The 17,750-nt window shown below is 43.7% G+C and overlaps 1 protein-coding gene across 1 annotated transcript in view; it reads right to left on the bottom strand.

Moving 5' to 3' along the window:
• Positions 1-17,750, bottom strand: part of HAO1 (hydroxyacid oxidase 1) — a 354,431-nt gene that overhangs the window by 50,160 nt on the left and 286,521 nt on the right. Inside the window, exon 14 of the mRNA XM_065059911.1 lies at positions 3,251-3,367. The gene's annotated coding sequence lies outside the window, so the exon portion shown is untranslated. The remainder of the gene's footprint in view (positions 1-3,250; positions 3,368-17,750) is intronic.

Raw genomic sequence — 17,750 nt, 5'->3', positions numbered from 1 at the left:
AGCACAGTCCTGCCCAAAACACTCCCGGCAGCCTTGGCCACTCCAGGAGTGAGGACACGGGTAGCGTGAGGGCTGGCGGAGAAGTCTGGACCTGGCAGGAGGTGTCTGCCTGGAGGACAAGGTGATTCCTGTGCCTTCGCTAAACCCCGAGCACCCGGGACAAGTCGGGGCCTGGCCCAGCTCTGACTTGTCCTGACACCGCTGACGTTATTTGCGCGATGAGCCTCCCCGCCGCACTTACAGGAACGCTTTAGCTGTAACCCACAAAGCCAAGCCCGGTCAGAATTAATATTGAACTCAATCCCTAGTAGCTTCCCTTCGACATCAGCATTCCAGCACATGTAACATGATGAAAACAAATTTCATGCCATGAAAGCAGAAATATGGGTGAGGTCTGGGAGCATAGTTAGGATGTGGTTTTCATAAGCACTCAGCGCTGGCTTAACTCTGCTCCTGTTACAGCCCAGGGTAAGAAAGCCCCGTTGACTTCAATGGGCGCGGAATTAGGCCAGCGCCGAGTGGTTTTGAAAATCCCACCCTTTGCTTTTATATAATGTAGAAAATAAGAATCACATGCAAACCTTCAGAGGTTTGCATTACCCATTAAAGTGCGTATTGTTATTTATTTTAGCCACCATTTTTAATTTGAAGATTTGTGGCACTGATAGATGCGGCCTGACAATAGCTGGGGAACGCCCTCCGGCTGGGGAGAGGAGCGTGACAGCGAGGGAGTCACAGAGCCAGCTCAAAGCTGTGTTGACACATTTCTTGCTTTGTAGAGATTCTGCGGGTTTTTTTTTGAGGAAAGAACTTTCCATTGGAAAGACCAAAGTCTCCCAACCCCATCTGTTAGCCCACCTTTATGTCCTGTTATTCTTCCTGATTTTTGATGAAAATATCTCTGTGGCTGGAAAACAAACAAATCTCTTCATTTCCCCCCACCTTTGTAATGAACTCTACACAAGTTGTACAGGAAAACGTAAATGAAAGCTTTTTTCAGCAGTAATCTTTGACGGGGAGGTGCCGGTGTCATGTCTGGCCATTCTGGTCCTGCTGGGACCAGAGGCACAAGATGGGACGCGGTGTCATGCGAAGCTGAAGGGGCATCAGCATAGAACACGTTATTTACCTGTCTGCATTCCAGAAGAGAAAGAGTAGGGAAAAAACATTGTTTAAAGGCTGTAAAACCCTGAGCTGTTCCCTAAGGAGGAACTTTCAAGCAAATCACTGTTTCCTTAGGAGGTCTCAATAGGAAGCAGACAGCAAGGTGGCTCCCAAGGGGTCTTGCACCCCCGTGGTCAATCCGGGGGTCATACAGAGGCGACCGCCCTTGCCCGTCCCCGGGCACGTGGGGACCTGGTGTGCCCTTGTTGCGACACTGAGTCAGGAGTGACTCACCCAGAGGACAGACTCGTTTTCAGGCACTCAGGAAGCTCCAATGGAGGAAGAGGACAACGAGGACACAAAGGCATCTCTGTTGTGCAAGAGAGAGGCTGCTGGGTTTATTCGCTAGTGCCAGCAGAGCAAAAAGCAGGGGCAATACAGTAGTCGGGGGCTTTGCCATCATCAATGGGGACAGAGGACCAGGGCCGCTGACATGTTGCTTTCTGACCCCAAGTGCTCCAGCTGAGCCTGGGATGTCCTCACGTGTCTCAAATGGAAAGTGCTGTTGGCTTAATCCTGATGCTGTCAGCAGAGCATTTATCAAGCCGATATATCAGGTAGGGATAAAAAACAAGCAGCGTCCTTCGGAGCAATGCAGTTAGTCCTCCCATCGCTCCCAAATCACGGCTTGTCTCTCTCTGCCCTGCCCCAGTCCTGGACTTGCTGATCGCGAGTGTTTTGCTGATACCCTGGCATCTGTTCAGCTCAGCGCTGTACGCTCCTGTCCTCCGAAAATTAGGAGTGAATGAGGAGCAATGAAGGTTTCTCAGCACCTTACTAAAACTTTACCCATCATAAGGAGACCATGGAGCTTGTCCGAGGACGCTGGCACCCATAACCCAAACAGACTCTTCATCCACCACATGAGACGTGACCCCTGGAGACCTCAGGCTATTGGGGCAGACGCTGCTTTTATCAAACGTTTTTGCCATAGCAGACACGGGGGCTGTTTGCCAGGTTCCTTCACTCTTCCCCCTGCTTTATTTGCACAGATGTTTTTGCCAAAGCTTGTCATCAACTTGGGGAGGGGGCAGTTGAAAAAAAAATAATAATAAAAATGACTGAACAAGTTGAAGAAATTGCAAACAGTAAATCTGGTGCTCGCTAGGCCGAGCCCAATAAGTTGCTGAGGTTGTACTTTTCAGATTCAGTTTTAGGCTCTTGTAAATTTTCAGTTATTTTTAACCTGCCTTTCTGAGCAAGCCTAGGAATGAGAAAGTAATCGTTTCATCAACTCAGGCTATATAAATCTCCTTGGGGTTTATTATTTGCTGTTTCATTTTACTGGCACAAGTGCTCCTACGAAAGTACAATAACCTACTCGTTGATTTACAACTTGGAAGCAGGCACACGCTGAAAAACCAAGCATGTAGCACCTGAGGAAAAGTGCACAGAGTTAATTGAAAAGCTTCAGGAAACTGAAATTCCTCGCAGTGATACTGTCACATGCGTCAGTCACCAGATGTAACTCTAATTTTCTGCTTTCATAATACGAATTCAATTGATATCCCCAGAAATAAAAATCTGCAGCCAGAATAACAGCACATTTATCATGAGCAGGTTTAAACCTTAGAAGAGAGCTGCACTCAGCAGAGGCGTAAGTGCTGTGGGTGAGTTTTGCTTTTTATGTGAGTGTGCTTTTATGCATATACCTATATGTACAAACATACATATCTCCCAAAGAAGTCTAAGATTAGAAAGAGGACATCACTGTCCTCATTCCTTTTTCATCCATTTTGTTCTTCTACTATCCCCACATCTCCGACTTTCCATCGCACGCAGACTTCTCCTGCACTCCCGACCCCATGCTGTCATTCACCAGGTAAAATTCTCCACGTGGGCCGTTGCCTTTGATTAGAAACACAGACACACGGTGAGCAGCGCCGCACAACGCTGCGTGCTCCTTTTCGTACGCACCTACACATGCCCCGGCACATACACACCTACACGTGCCCCTTTGTTGCCTTTTGGACACCTACATGGCGCAATCCTGATGTGGAGGTGCGGCCAAAAAGAGCGGTAGGAAAACACCAGGCACTATTAACTATTAACTCCGTTTTCTAGAAGCGGGTAATAACAGACTTACTATGGAGGAGAACGTGGCCAGATGGTGCTGAGAAGAAAGTCCCACTCCATAGGCTGTGAGAAGGAGGGTACTGGCTGCGGATGCCCTCAAGGAGCTCAGCGTGGCTCTCCATGTGTTCTTTGGGGGAGAAAAGTAGAAAATAAAAAAAGAAATAAAAAATCTACAATATCTCTCCATGGAGGAAACATGAGGAATGGAGTTTTTTTGATCCAGATTCAAGAACTTCCAGCTCAGGCAGGTTTCACACTACATTTAGTGGGGCTTGTGTTTTGTCACAATGGGGTTCGTTGTGCCTTGTTGAATAAACTGCGAAAACTCCACATTCATCCCCTGTAGCATCCCTGAAAAAAGGGCCACTTTGCTTCCTATACCTAAGAAATAGGCTCTGCGTGGTACTTTGGTGAGAACTTATGTCAGTCTATGCACTCAACAGTATACAAGGTCCCCAACAGGGATTTAGCTGTCCTCATAGAGCTGGCAGGCACTTGTCTAATGTAAACATTCCCATGGACATTTTACATACGTTAGGGTGAAAATAAACCCTCTTTGTTGATTTCCAACCAGTTTTAGGCAATGTCTGACTTCATACACTCAGATTGGATAGAGTTGGTTTAAGAACTTCTTTTTTAAAAATGACAGCTCTGCTTCTGGACGAAGCACAAGTGACTGTTTTTCCCCTTGCATAGCCATAATCTGCAATTCCCTCCCAGAACGAAACCATAAAATACAAGGAAATTAGTGTCCTCACTAGAACTTGAACTCTTTAAAATATTTTGATTGCAGTAATCTTAACATACGTGCAAAAAAAGCATACATCCACATGCACGTGTAATGTCAAAACAAAATACATATTATAATAACATTAATCTCCTAAATAGGGGCAAACGCTGGCAGTCGTGGGTCCTTTCTGAGAAGGCAGATGACCCATAAGCTTCGCTCAAGCAAGTTCTGCAGCTCTTGCTCTACACACTCCAATCAGTGGCCCCAGCAGGAATCATGTCCTGATGTCACCCAGCAAACAACACAGCACAGATCCACAATTTCCACCCATTTTGCAGCTGACACATCACTGACAGCCATCAGGTTTTCTCCTGGAGCGCAGGGTATCCTTGTACCCAAACTCTTAATTAAAACCCCCACCGCAGGCTCCTGTCACAGCTTCATGGGAGCCCTGAGACCTCTTGACCAAAGCTTGGGACCAACAGCAGCACATCCGCAATCCCAGCACCTTCCACATTACACCAGGTTGTTCTGCTGCTAATGCGCAGCTCCCTGTGTGTGCTCTGAGTCTATGCCAAGACAAGTTCAAAAAACAAAACAAAACCACACAAAAAACCCCAACAACCTGTAAAAATTATAGCAGTTTAATTATGTCTGCTAACTTTTGTCCTGCCACCTACTTTAACAAGTCTTGTCTATTAGTAGCGCGCATATTGCATTTGGGAGTAAAGCAACTCAAGTATTAGAGGCCAAATCACTTCTCAGATTTATGAGACCTTTGATACAGCTCATTTCTCCTGCCAGAGGAACACCAAGACAGGCTGCAAACCTCCCTTCTGGTCGTGAGAGCTTGGCAAGAGGTTACGAGGAGACTTTTCCCATCAGCTGCCATGCCCGAGCTGTGAAAATCTCTTCCTACAGCCACTGAAGAACTAAATCTAAGTTTGCAATGCATTTCAGATAAGAAGCTTTTAGGTACTTTATACCAAGTGACCTTCTCTCATCCAAGATCCTCTATCTTTTGGTTTAAATAATTTGTCCAAGTCTCACCAATATCTGTTTTTCACGAGGCCAAATGGGTGTGATTTTGAAGGACATATCTCACAGAAGCAATTGATCTCCAGAAGCAGACTAATGAAGTAATCCCGTGGAAGAGCATCATGTGCCCAAATTGTTCTGCACTACACAAGAAGAGCCAGTCCAGTGAGTCAGTACAAAATACTCTCATATTAACCTGCCTCTGAAGTTTAGGTAAACTTCCTGATCACTCAGACTTCCCATTTATTTTTAGGAAACTATTTCTAGTAAGTGGTTCAAGATGGATTATAGTTTAACTAGAAGCTTGGGAATAAAAAAGATGGTCACAGGAAAGCTGGGTTCAATTCTTGCCTCACCCACAGACTTCCTGGATAAATCTGGATGCACAGCACCAGGGTGGGGGGTATTCACCCATCTGACTCAAAACATCTAATTTTAATGCCTATATTAAGAGCTCAGACTTCCATTATAGCCAGCAGAGTAAGCTGGGGTGACACAGAGCACTTAAGAGTTGTGTACTCACCCCCTGTATAGGGAGCACAGGCTCCTAATTTAAGAGCATAACGCCAAGTTCGGAACCAGCTCTGCCCTCCTGGCATCCTCAGGGCTCAGTTTCTCACCCATGAAATACACTCTGGATTAGTAACATGAAGAAAGTGGCACCTCAGCTAAGCCAGAGCACCAGTCCCCTGGCTCAGCACCTCAGGAGAGAGGCAGGAGGTGGACCAGGCAAGACCAAACTTCTGATGTAAAATTTTTCATTGGCATCAGTGATTTATCTACTTTCTGATCTTTATTTTTACAAAAGGAAAAAGTTTCAAGTACACCTTTATTACCACTCCCCCCCTGCTTTTTTCCTTTCTCCTGATGGTTCTTCCCGAGGTCTTGAGGATGTAGCACAAGTACAGAAGTACTTCTGGTGACATTAGTGAAAACACCGTCCCAGAATTTCTGAGCTTCATGAGCAGGCCCACAAAACCAAACAGCCTTCTGATCAGTGCTTCTGAAATGAAAAAAGCAGTCTGTGTATGCTACTGAAGCCAATTCAAATTCTTTTGACTATTCTCCAAACATGCTCTGTAAGGAATTTTTGTTCCCCTTTAATTCTGAAGACTGAGAAGATTGCTCTTTACATCTCTAGAATAAAACTATGTGAGTACATAGTTTGAAATGTCTAAGAAAGAGCAATAACATAGACAAGCATCCGATATTGTGTAAGGAATTTTGAAATGCGAGGCTTCACATATATCAGATTCAGGTCTGAACAATAAGCATGTTGTGCATTCCTGGAGTGGGATTGACGCTATATCAGCATCTGAAGATTGTGCTACTGAGCAGCTACTCAGAATCCTGCCGCGATAAATTAAACCAGAGGAAACGGATCATTTCTACTATCGGGGTCACTGTTGTCAACTCCTAACAGGGCAATTGACTTGTCAAGTTGTCTCCGAAAGCCCGAGCTCAGATTTCATTGCCTTTCACATTTTTTTTTTCAGATTTGTATAGAAGGGTCTCTGAGCCTGAGTTTCACCCAGCGCTTTGGGAAATTCCAGGCACCAATCCTGCTCATAAATTGCAGGGGAACAGATGAGGCTCAGCTCAGCGTGAGAGTCTCCTACTGGAGCAACTGTGTGGAAACATTAAATACAGGGAAATATACGATAGGGATGCGCATGTGAGCAGATGGGGATTTGTTTGTGTGTCATTATCAGACACGAGCAAGATCTTAAATGGTGAAAGGTCAGTTGGAAAAGCCACGAGACACCTTGAGACTCGAGAAGAAAGCTCTGACACTCTGAGGCTCAATGGATTATTTTGAATAACAATCAAATCCACCTGCTAGAGAAGCAAGACAATAACTGTAAGGAGACCAAACACACTCATAACATTTCCTACTTACATTTTTATAATTTTTGCAATATAGACTATAAATACATATATGGTAGTAACAAGCCAAAACAAGATGGGTACTACATAACTGTATTTACTCAGCAGGAGAGAAATCCTCCACTTTAATCGGCTTCCAGCCTAGAAAATACAGGTATGGCAGGAAAAGCCACTTGTTTGAATATCACATCACATCACAGGGTAACGCCAGAGAGGAGAAGCCATTTCAAGTGTGCTTGGGTCATGCTGGTACCCAAATTAGAGTTTCAGTTCTCCAAAACCACTCTGGAGTAGCACAGAAACTCAAGTGAAAACTTAAGGGAAATGCCACCATTATAAAAAATACTCTTGTTCCTAAACCAAAATTGGTCAGTGGTCAACTTAAGATTTCTTTTGTTATTAAAGATTTATTTTGGTGGTGATGTTGCTGCTGCAATTAAATGTGAAGGTTTCTATTATGATGTGAACATCCTAGTTTTTATTACTGATTATAATAAATAGTTCAATTCCCTCCTCCCCCCAGAACTAAGCCGCATCCATTTTTCCATGGAAGACCTCAGTTTCAATGCAAATCATTTCTGGAGGAAAAACATCCTGCTGGAAAATAGCAACCAGCTCTTATAATCACAGTTGAAAATCCGAACGCACTCAAATGTACTACAAGCCCTCATTATCTTTGGGATGCCTGAGTTTTTGTGGCGTCCTCATGTACAGCCACGGCTCTTTGAATGGAAAAAGGTGAAGCAAGAATATGTGTGGGGAGTTTCTCTGCTAGGTCCTGCAAGAACGCCTCTCCACTCCCCAAAACACAGCTTTTCGTCCCAATTCCAGGCTCTTTACCACCTCACCCCCACTTTACCCTCTTGCCATTTCCTCCTGCCCTCTTCCCACTGTATCACGTTTCCCGTTCGGAATCTGTAGATCCCCAATTGTTTAAAAAGCAGCTCAAACTTCCAACTTATAAACATCGCTTCCTCTGTCTCCTGAATTTATTTTAATAGCTGATATTTGAGCCCAGGGGATTGTTTTAACTAACACTGTATAGTCAGAAGGAATCACTTTCCTCCAGGCTACCTCTGGGTCAATCGCATAAGGCAAGACCCCCTCACATTTCATTACCCAGGGATCAGATCCCCTTTCCCAATCCATCACTCCGAAGCTCGTTCCTCCTGTTCCTCTCGGACTTGCCCGTGTGATTCATGCGGTGCCAAATCAACAGTATATTTGCTTTTTTCTCAGTTCATTGTTTTTATTTGCTTACATGTTCCCTGTCGTAGTTCAACTCATAAATCAACACTGGTTTATTTTTTACAAACCCGTTGAAAGTTTGAGCCAGTTTCCACTGTTATGAAAAGGCTCCCAATACTACACGGCCTTTAACAGGTGGAAAATGTCTTAAGAGGCTGTTTGGATGGGAACGATTTTCTAACTTAAAGACAAAGTAGTATTTATTTATGACTTAATCTAATTCCAAAACAAAGTAACAGTTCCCTGCACTGAATTATCTCCTTATGATGCTATCCCACTAACATATGGTTTTATTATTTAAATTTTTAAAAAGTAATATTGAAACCATTTCTAACTATTGAACTTGTGGAACAGATTCCAGTGAAACAATGTTCCTGAAATACTTCAGCAGACCATTTTCCCTTAAGAAGACCACTAAGTGTGTGTCCTAGCTAAACTTGGCATTATAAAAGCAAACAAACAAAACCCAAACACACTCCCCCCCCACCAACCATGTCAACCCTTTGACTAAACCTTTACTTCGTTTCAGAGTGAAGAGCTGGTGTTTTACTGGGTAACTGGGGCGGGGGGGGTAGAAAGAAATAGGAAAAATAGAGAGAAAGGGAAAAGGAAAAGAAGGGGGGAAGAGGGGAGGAAAAGAAGGGGGGAAGAGGGGAGGAAAAGAAGGGGGGAAGAGGGGAGGAAAAGAAGGGGGGAAGAGGGGAGGAAAAGAAGGGGGGAAGAGGGGAGGAAAAGAAGGGGGGAAGAGGGGAGGAAAAGAAGGGGGGAAGAGGGGAGGAAAAGAAGGGGGGAAGAGGGGAGGAAAAGAAGGGGGGAAGAGGGGAGGAAAAGAAGGGGGGAAGAGGGGAGGAAAAGAAGGGGGGAAGAGGGGAGGAAAAGAAGGGGGGAAGAGGGGAGGAAAAGAAGGGGGGAAGAGGGGAGGAAAAGAAGGGGGGAAGAGGGGAGGAAAAGAAGGGGGGAAGAGGGGAGGAAAAGAAGGGGGGAAGAGGGGAGGAAAAGAAGGGGGGAAGAGGGGAGGAAAAGAAGGGGGGAAGAGGGGAGGAAAAGAAGGGGGGAAGAGGGGAGGAAAAGAAGGGGGGAAGAGGGGAGGAAAAGAAGGGGGGAAGAGGGGAGGAAAAGAAGGGGGGAAGAAAAAAGATGGAAAAAAAACCCCAAATGCGACAACACAAAGAAAACCAAACAAAACCCCCCCAAAAAAACCCAAAACAACCACCACCCACACAAAACAAAACAGAAAAAACACACCTTTTCTGTGACCCAGAGCTGGAGAAAAAGAACATGCCGAGAGGAACCCCCAAAGCTTAGCTTAGTGAGCAGCACTAAGGTCAAAGCTGGGCTGTCCAAGCAGAAGCTTCTGATGTTGCCAACCTCAAGCTTGTGTTGTACTGTTGGGTTGAAACAAGTTAAATCACAAGATGACTTTGAACGCACTGAGATTCAGTTTTTCACCGAATGTGTAGCGTTTAATGCATGGAAAATATTTCCTGTCGTGAGTCCTGATGAAAACTTTGGCAATTTTGTGTGCTGTGAAAGTTAAAAAAAAAATAATTTAGAATAACTGAAATATTTCATTTCTGTAACATTTCATCAGGACTTGGACACAAACATTTTCCAATATTTTTACTACAATGAGAATGTTTCTATACAGCGTACTGTTTTAGATGGGAAAACCATAACATTTAACTGAAAAATACCCAAAACTTTTGATTTGACAATTTTGAGCTTTTCCACCTTGCTTTTTCCGCAGATGAAAAATGGACTGATCCTGCCCCTTTCTTGTAAGACATTTCAGATTTGACACATCAGCGTTTTCCAACCACAAACACATTTACTTTGAAAAAAAAAACCAAAACAAAACTCAACCAACTTGGACAGTCTCAATGAGCTTGTGCTCTTCGCTCATTCCCTTTCAGCTCTGAGATCAAGAGGGATGCGTCCAATATTGGGTTTCCACATGCCAAGAATCCCTTTGTTCCGCACACAAGCTTCCATCTCTCAGAAAATCCTTTTCCAGCCTTTCATTTGGTGCAGTTAACAACCCAGCCCTATCCTTCAAGCCTCCACAAAGACCTCTGAATTCATCTGCTGTAAAGCCATTCAAAATAGTTCTTTCTTCCCAACCGCTGATAAGATTTTGGATGAAGTTCAGTTCAGGTATTTGCAAAGTGTCAAAAGTTCGTGCCATTCAATAAAAACAACAAGAAACGCAAATGAAAATAAAGAAAGCAGGTTAAAGGTCTATTTCCTTCATTAAAAAAAAATATCAAAATGCATTCTATAAGTTTTCACAGATTTGGTTCCTAATTTGTTGTATATCATTAACCCATTTCCCCAAAAATAAGACAGTCTCATATCATTTTTTGCTCCAAAAGATGCATTAGGGCTTATTTTCAGGGGATGTCTTATTTTTCCATGAACAGCAATCTATATCTATTCTTAAACAAAAATAATTAAAAAAAAAATAATCAACATTTATTGAAATACAGGCATGCCACCACATTCTGGAACATCATCATAACTCTCCAAACCCTATCTGTCCCACTGCATTCTCTTGCCAATTTATTTTAATTTTTCACATACCTAGCTGCCTGGACACTATTTAAATTGAGTTTTTAAATGAACTGTAACTACGTCTTATTTTTGGAGTAGGGCTTATATTCCTAGCATCCTCAAAAATAATGCTAGGGCTTATTTTCAGGGTAGGTCTTATTTTCAGGGAAACACCTTATACTAATCCTCTTCCATAGGGTGAGCGAGAGGCGATAGGCAGAGGTGAGACCAGGCCCGTTCACATGAAGACAAGGCTATTTATTAATAGCAATTAGAGCAAATAGCAATGGCAATTCACTGCAGTGGGCTGGTAAATTCACATCTCCTGAAGCAAGACTGAGGAGCTGTTTTCTGGACGATGCACTGTTGCCCAACACACAGTTACGAGCCTCACACTCCAACGCCTAACGAAAATCCGTAGGCAATGAATACAGATTGTCCAGCTAGATGTTTCCTAAAATGAATTATTTACTCCTACTTTCAGTTTGCCAGGGAAAGCAGCTAACTCTCCCTGCAAAGCTTAATTAGACAAGTTAGAACGGCTGGAAAAAATAAGCGCATTTCAGGCACACAAGCCTTTTCTCTGTGGGCCTGTGTGCCCGAAAGCGGTTCCAGCTGCAGGAGCCGACCCAACGAGATTACCTGTACCTGCAGCCCTGTCTGCCTAATGTCTGCAGACAGCCCAGGCTACCGCAGCACCGCGACTTTCACGGGGTGTTTAGACATTCCTGGCACAGCCATACTTTAAGCTTGGCTTTTTTTTCCCCCCAACAACACATTGGAGGCAATTAAAAAAAGAAATAAAAAGGGAAGGGTGTTTGCCTTGTTTTCTGAAATGCAAATTACATAAATCCTAAAAGCTAAAAAGAGTTAGATTTTGATACAGTTGTCTAAAAGCCTGGATTATTTTCTGCAGGCCAAGAGACACAGCTGGTGGACAGGTACCTGAGGCTGAGAATTCCCGCTTGCTGCCACAAAAACAAGCAGTTAGTTGCAATGCACACAGACCCATTATTATTATTAATTTCCTCCAGCTTCTGAGCAATTTCTGCATTGTCCCTCAATTTTCAAAAGTGATTTATGGGTGATAGGGAGAGAAAGAAGCAGGGGTTTTGCAAATAGGCCCTCCCTTTCATTCCATTTCAGCGCATTAATTGCTCATTGTCTGTAATTGGAAACATAAAGTGCATTCCTACTTGGATTGCATGCAGACAGCTGCCCTGATGTGACTCCTAATGTACAATAAACCTCCACTGGGGTACTGTGGATTTGCTTGTTTTAGTAAAGTTAATGTATGCAGACTTTGAAATGCATAGAAGTATGTCTAATGGACACTTTTGGGTGATTATTTAAGTTTCTGGTTTGAGAATATTTTTCCTCTTTGGAGGTGTGCATATTAAGGCAATAACTTGAGTTCACAAGCATCCCCAAGATTTTACCCTTCTAGTTTAAAGTCAAAGTTTTGCATAGTATTTTGCCTTCTCTCCACAAAGGCAGGACCCAGAATTCCCTTAGAAAAGGAAGAAAGAAAAAAAATAAAGAAGCATAAATGACTGTTTCCTAGAGACAGAGTTTTCCACTTCACCAGGCTTATCTCTGTTTCTAAGCCTGTGTAAATGCAAAAAGGCCTAATGCCTAATAACGTGATGTTATTGGATCAATGGCCAATTTCCCAGGTTATAACTTCCCTTTAGGAAACGTGGCTAAGAAAGCCAGGAATAGTCCATTAAGATCCCTGTTGCTGTGAGCAAGCAGAAAAGTGACGGTTCCCACAGATGGAAGGGAAAAGGAACCGCTCCTCGCTCCATACCTGGGCTCAGTTTTAAGGAGGTTCCCATTTAACTAAAACCCTGGCTTTTGAGTTTTACAGCAGGAACTATTTATAAAAGTCCACAGCTAAACGGAATTTTTCCAGCAGTTTCTGAGGAAGTCTGATGAAAACAAGTTCTTTTGAGTCAACCATTCTGGAGAGGAATAGGTAAAGAGAAATCTTCACAAGGAGTATTAGCGATGGGAAACCAACCCCTGGAAGGATTCTGGATGTGCTGGGGAAGCCTCTTCTTGTGGGGAGAGGCATCCAAAAGCCTACAAATCATCTTTATTTGACAATGTTAAGCTTGGGATTTTTGCCTGAAACAGCATATGAAAAGAACACTTGATTTCTTCTGCTAGCAGATCCATGGGATTGCAAACCTCCGTGGGGATAAGTGGCTGGAGCAGGGAGCTGCGTCCCAACCAACACAACTGTTTGCAAAATGAATGTCCGCAGTCTAATTCTGGGTCACGCGTGGTAGCCTGCAAGATGCACAACATTGATAAACCAAGGGAACAAGAAATAGTTAAAGTTTCCAGAGAGAACGGTGTTTATTTTACAGCTCACTGTAGCCCCCTTAAATAAAGAAATAAAGTTCTGCACCTCCAACTGCATACAGACCTAAGCCTAAAAGCATTTTGGGGTCCTATTATTAAAATACAGACCACGCAGTAAAGACCAAAGCAAATGAGAAGGTATTTTAGTTTCCAGTGCTAAATTCATTAGATGTATTCCTGTCACTTGCATGAACACTGTGCTTGCCAGGTACTGTACAGAAAAACAGCAACAGGCAGCCCCCTGAACCATTCAATTACTGCACAGATTGTAGATTCCTATGCATGAAATGTCCACTTAAGCCTCCCTCTTTTTTTTTCTCTCCTCTTTTTTCTAACAAAACACGGGTCAATTTATGCCCTGTACCATCCTGGTTGTTATTTTAGACTTAGAGACTTTCTTGTTGTTTGCTGCATAGTAAACAAAACCTGGCATGCTACAAGAAAAATGATTGCCTCAATAGAAAAGTGCCCATTTATGTCATCCCACAATTATTTCAAGCACTATAGTTGAGGTTAGTCCCTCCAAGGCATGTACAAATTGCAAATACACACAAATAATAATGCTCGTACTTTTGGAAAATGTGAAACCCTTTGTTTTGGAAAGGTTGTTCCTATTATTTGTGGCTTGCAACTGTCATCATTATTCAAGCCCTGTCTTCTTTCATGATTGTTCTGAGCTACTGGGTGCTTGAGAACTTCCCCGAAATTAATATACTTCAAAGAACCAGACATTTTGTATATAGCTTAATTACAGCCTATATAATTAAGTTTTAAAATGATAAAAACTCTTCTGTGCCATAAGTGTACTCAGGCTTCGGCTCCCAGGCAAGCTACTACATATCATCCGACAGAGCGAAGGGCCAAAGAAATTCCATGTCATTAATTGTTTCCTCCAAATCTGAAATGTAATTACATATTTTCCAGGGACCTTTGACATTTTCACACTGTGGCTTGGAATCTGATCATACCCTGAAGTAAACTGCCCAGCTGGTCACAGATTTAGGGAAGAAAAAAGAACGCTAGTGAGGCAGAATTGGCCTTTTTCAGACTCTGGAGAAGAGAGGAGCAAACTGCATGGGTCTGGGTCAGGTTTTGTTAACAGAGCCTTGGAAGGCACGAGAAGGAGATGAGGAACCGAACTCTTATCTTGAGTAATTGCTCTTAGAGTGATCAGAAAAGGCACTGGAAGAGAGAGAAGAGTCTCTCTTTCCGGCAGCCACGGCTGGTCCGCATAGGAACTAAGGGATTTTTGAACCTTCCTCACATTTAATCTCACTGAGTTTTGCACTCCTCGCATTTCTGGACTCTTTTTGAGCACAAGCCCCAGTCGAGGTGAACAGATAGATCTGGTCCACATAGATATAACAGTCCAAGAAACATCCCATAAGGTGAGCCCAGTGCTGCCATTCTCATTCAGGGTGGGCAAGTCCTCAGTCTATCAGAAGCTGCAGTGATTTTATTAATGAAAAACTCTTTACTAATGAGTAAACCATGAATGAGCTCACCCTTTGGGAATTCATTGACACAGTGGGCCCAGCCCACCATTTGTGGTGTTTGGATGAGGGTGACGAGGACACGTGCACGCATGCACACGTGTGCGAGCAAAGAGCTGGTGGATTTGCTTTCTTGCAAACAGAGCACATTAGACCTCAGCGCAATCAACCTGAAACTTCTGCAAATGCTGAATTCACATTAAAATACAATTTTTAACATAACACTATGTGGGGGTTTTTTTAAATCTCAAAATGCTTTTTGTGTATTGCTTCGGATGACTCAACTCTCAGACAAAACATATTTCTTCAAAACGTCGCTCTGTTTCCCCTTAGTTTCGTGAACAGGAAAACAGCACCTTATTAGAAACAAAATCGATGAGTCTCCATGAATCATTGCTTGGAGTTTGGAAAGGAAAAAAGAAATTTGGCAAGCCTTAAGTCAGTAATATGTGCTCCTAAAACCTACTCTTTGAAAAGGCCAAGTTATTACATTGTGAAAAGTAGTTACTCAGCACGTGCTGTAACTTTTCATAGGGATTTTTAGGCCAAATTTAAAGAGTGCTAATGATTTTGAATGCCAGACTTGAGACCCTACAGCAGGATGAGGTTTTAACAAGACTTGAACAACTGCCCTCCCTCCCACCAGGTCGTGCCTCCTTTAGAAAAATCTGGATTTTTGGTGCCTTAGAATTGAAGTACCCCACATCTCCAGTCATGGAAAGTCTTGGATCTCGTATCCTTCTCGGTTCATCGAGAGGAAGCTCCCACTCAAGGCAGTGGGAAAGCTTCTAGCATTCACTAAAATATGTTGGCATACTGGCAACATCATTCATTATTAGGAATAAGGAGAAACCACAACTGCAAGCGCCTTGTTCAGCAATGTGAGCATACGCAGCGACGGGGCACACCGGTTCCTTTCAGACAGCCGAGCTCAGGTACTGGAAGCAATTTGGCCACGGAAACTTAGAGCTAATTTATTCTGCTTCTCAATTACCTCACCTAACTCAGCTATCGCTATGGGGAAGCCTGTTGGAAGGTTCTCCAACAGTGGCTTGTACTGAACACTTTAGAAGATGGCATAACCTGAGGGTGATGTGTGGTGAGGGCCAGCACCTACTCATTCCTCTTCTTCATTTATTATTTCAATAAATAATTAAAAGTACTTTTGAAGGCAGACTGGAGATAACTAGAGATATAATTAATATCAGAACACAGTTCTCAGAGCTTGCCAAATATCACAGACAGGTGCTGTTATGGGGAGAGCAAGGAAGTCAAACCCGATTCCCTCCACTTCCAGCACTCCCAGTGAGTCTGCAAAGCTGGAGCCCTGCAGTGAAGTGGGCAGGCAAGAAAACCAGATTCCGTGAACCCCCAGGAACCCTGACGTGCATCCAGCCTTTGGTTCCGAGCCCCTGAATTACCCTGCAGGTCCCTCATCGGCCATCTGGTTGCCCAGCCGTGCAGCTCCACTGCAATTCGAACCCTTCTTTAACATCTCCCAAAGAAAGGGGAGACGAAAACAAAAGGATCATTTACTTCCTCTAATTGAGAAACAAGATAGGAAGGCAGATAAGCCAAGGAAAATTGGCACTGCTCCATGGACTTTAACTGATCCTACAGAGCAGGGTGATGAGCGTGGCATGAAGAATACAAGTATGCTACTATTACTGCCTGGTGATAGTAATACCAGGCTGTTACCTTACATATTTCATCTCTGGATATAAGAACACTTTGCAAGGCAGGTCAGTATCACAGAAACCAAGTCACATCGATTTACCCAGAAGGAGCTACCCCAACACTTTTTTGTCATTCACAAAGGGATTATTTTTTACCTTGCTAAGACAAAAATAATATAGTGCTAGTTGTTGCCAAATATCCACTTTTGAAACTTGGGCCCAAGTCATTTTTAGCTAAGCAAACTTGGCACAAAACGAGTGTTGCCTATGGACGGAGTTTATAACGTGGGAAGCTTGCCAGGATCCTATTGCAGCCTACTTTGAGGTCTGGTGCTTCACCTTCTCACCCTACAAAAGAGATTAAATGGTCTTCTAACAAGGAAAAAAAAAAAAGAAAAACCACCTGATACTATTTTTCTCTTCCCTCCCTAGGATTCTAGGAATTACAGTCCACAGGAGATGAATTTCAATAATGCCATGAGCAAAAACGGGGTTTTGCCCAAAGCCAGTAGTATTTCTCCAGGCTACAAGTACTTATTTGCAGCACACACATGTAAACACACATGCATACACAGCCGCCTTTTACAGAAGCCTGGTCGTAGAGCTCTCTTCTTACTGGGTTAAGGGCACCAAGAAAAAATTGCTGTTAATAAAAAAAGGACAAATAAATACTCTGAACTAATGCAAAGCCACAGGGACTATTCTTTTAACGTGATACTCAGCAGACCCAGGGTGAGCAGTGGCTGCTACACGGTGACCCAAAGTAATGACCGTAATGCATGGAGTTTGTACATCACCCCATCAGGGCGGAAGAGACCCCAAAAGATCCCTCGAGGAACAGACCTGGCACACATCTGGTCAAAGGAGTTGGGGAGATCCCAGCAGCTCCTCTGGGTGTTACACACGCTGCTCTGGATTTCCTTGCTGCCGAAGGAGACAAAGTGGAAGCCACAGCTCTGCCTTCCCTGCAGCGTCAGCAAGAGGTCTTCAGCACATTCACTCCTCTCCTCTTTGCACTACAAAGGATGAAAAAAGCTACGACATTCCCCCAGAGCCGAGCGTTACTGCTCTGTCAGAGCCTGTGCACAGCTCCCACCTTAGCAACCTGGATAAAGCATTTAGCGTTTTCTGGGTGTGCCACAGGACACAGAAAAAGAGCAGGACGGGGATGTTCCCCTGGACCAGCTCTCTCCTCCTTTGCCTCTGAAAGAATAGTTGAAATGAGAGGGGAGGGTGTGGGTGGGAGGGAACCATGGAAAGATTGATGTAAATTCATTTTTCAAAGCCAAACAGATGAAAATAATTTTCACAGGCTCACAGCTGTTCTACGTGTTTTTTTTGGACCAAGCCTGAGCAAAACGCGGTGCAGATAATAGCCCAAACTTTGGGCAGATAAGTGCTGCATAATCAAGTCAGCCCCAGCATCTCCCCTTCCTGGCAGCCAGAGTGCTCTGTGACAGATAAGCATCTCTGCCCTCTCAGGCCTCTTTTCCTCATCCAACACAGTTTGTCTGGGCA

Source organism: Columba livia, chromosome 3 (assembly GCF_036013475.1).
Source record: "Columba livia isolate bColLiv1 breed racing homer chromosome 3, bColLiv1.pat.W.v2, whole genome shotgun sequence".
Taxonomy (NCBI): Eukaryota; Metazoa; Chordata; class Aves; order Columbiformes; family Columbidae; genus Columba; species Columba livia.
This window is presented reverse-complemented; position numbering and strand designations above follow the sequence as displayed.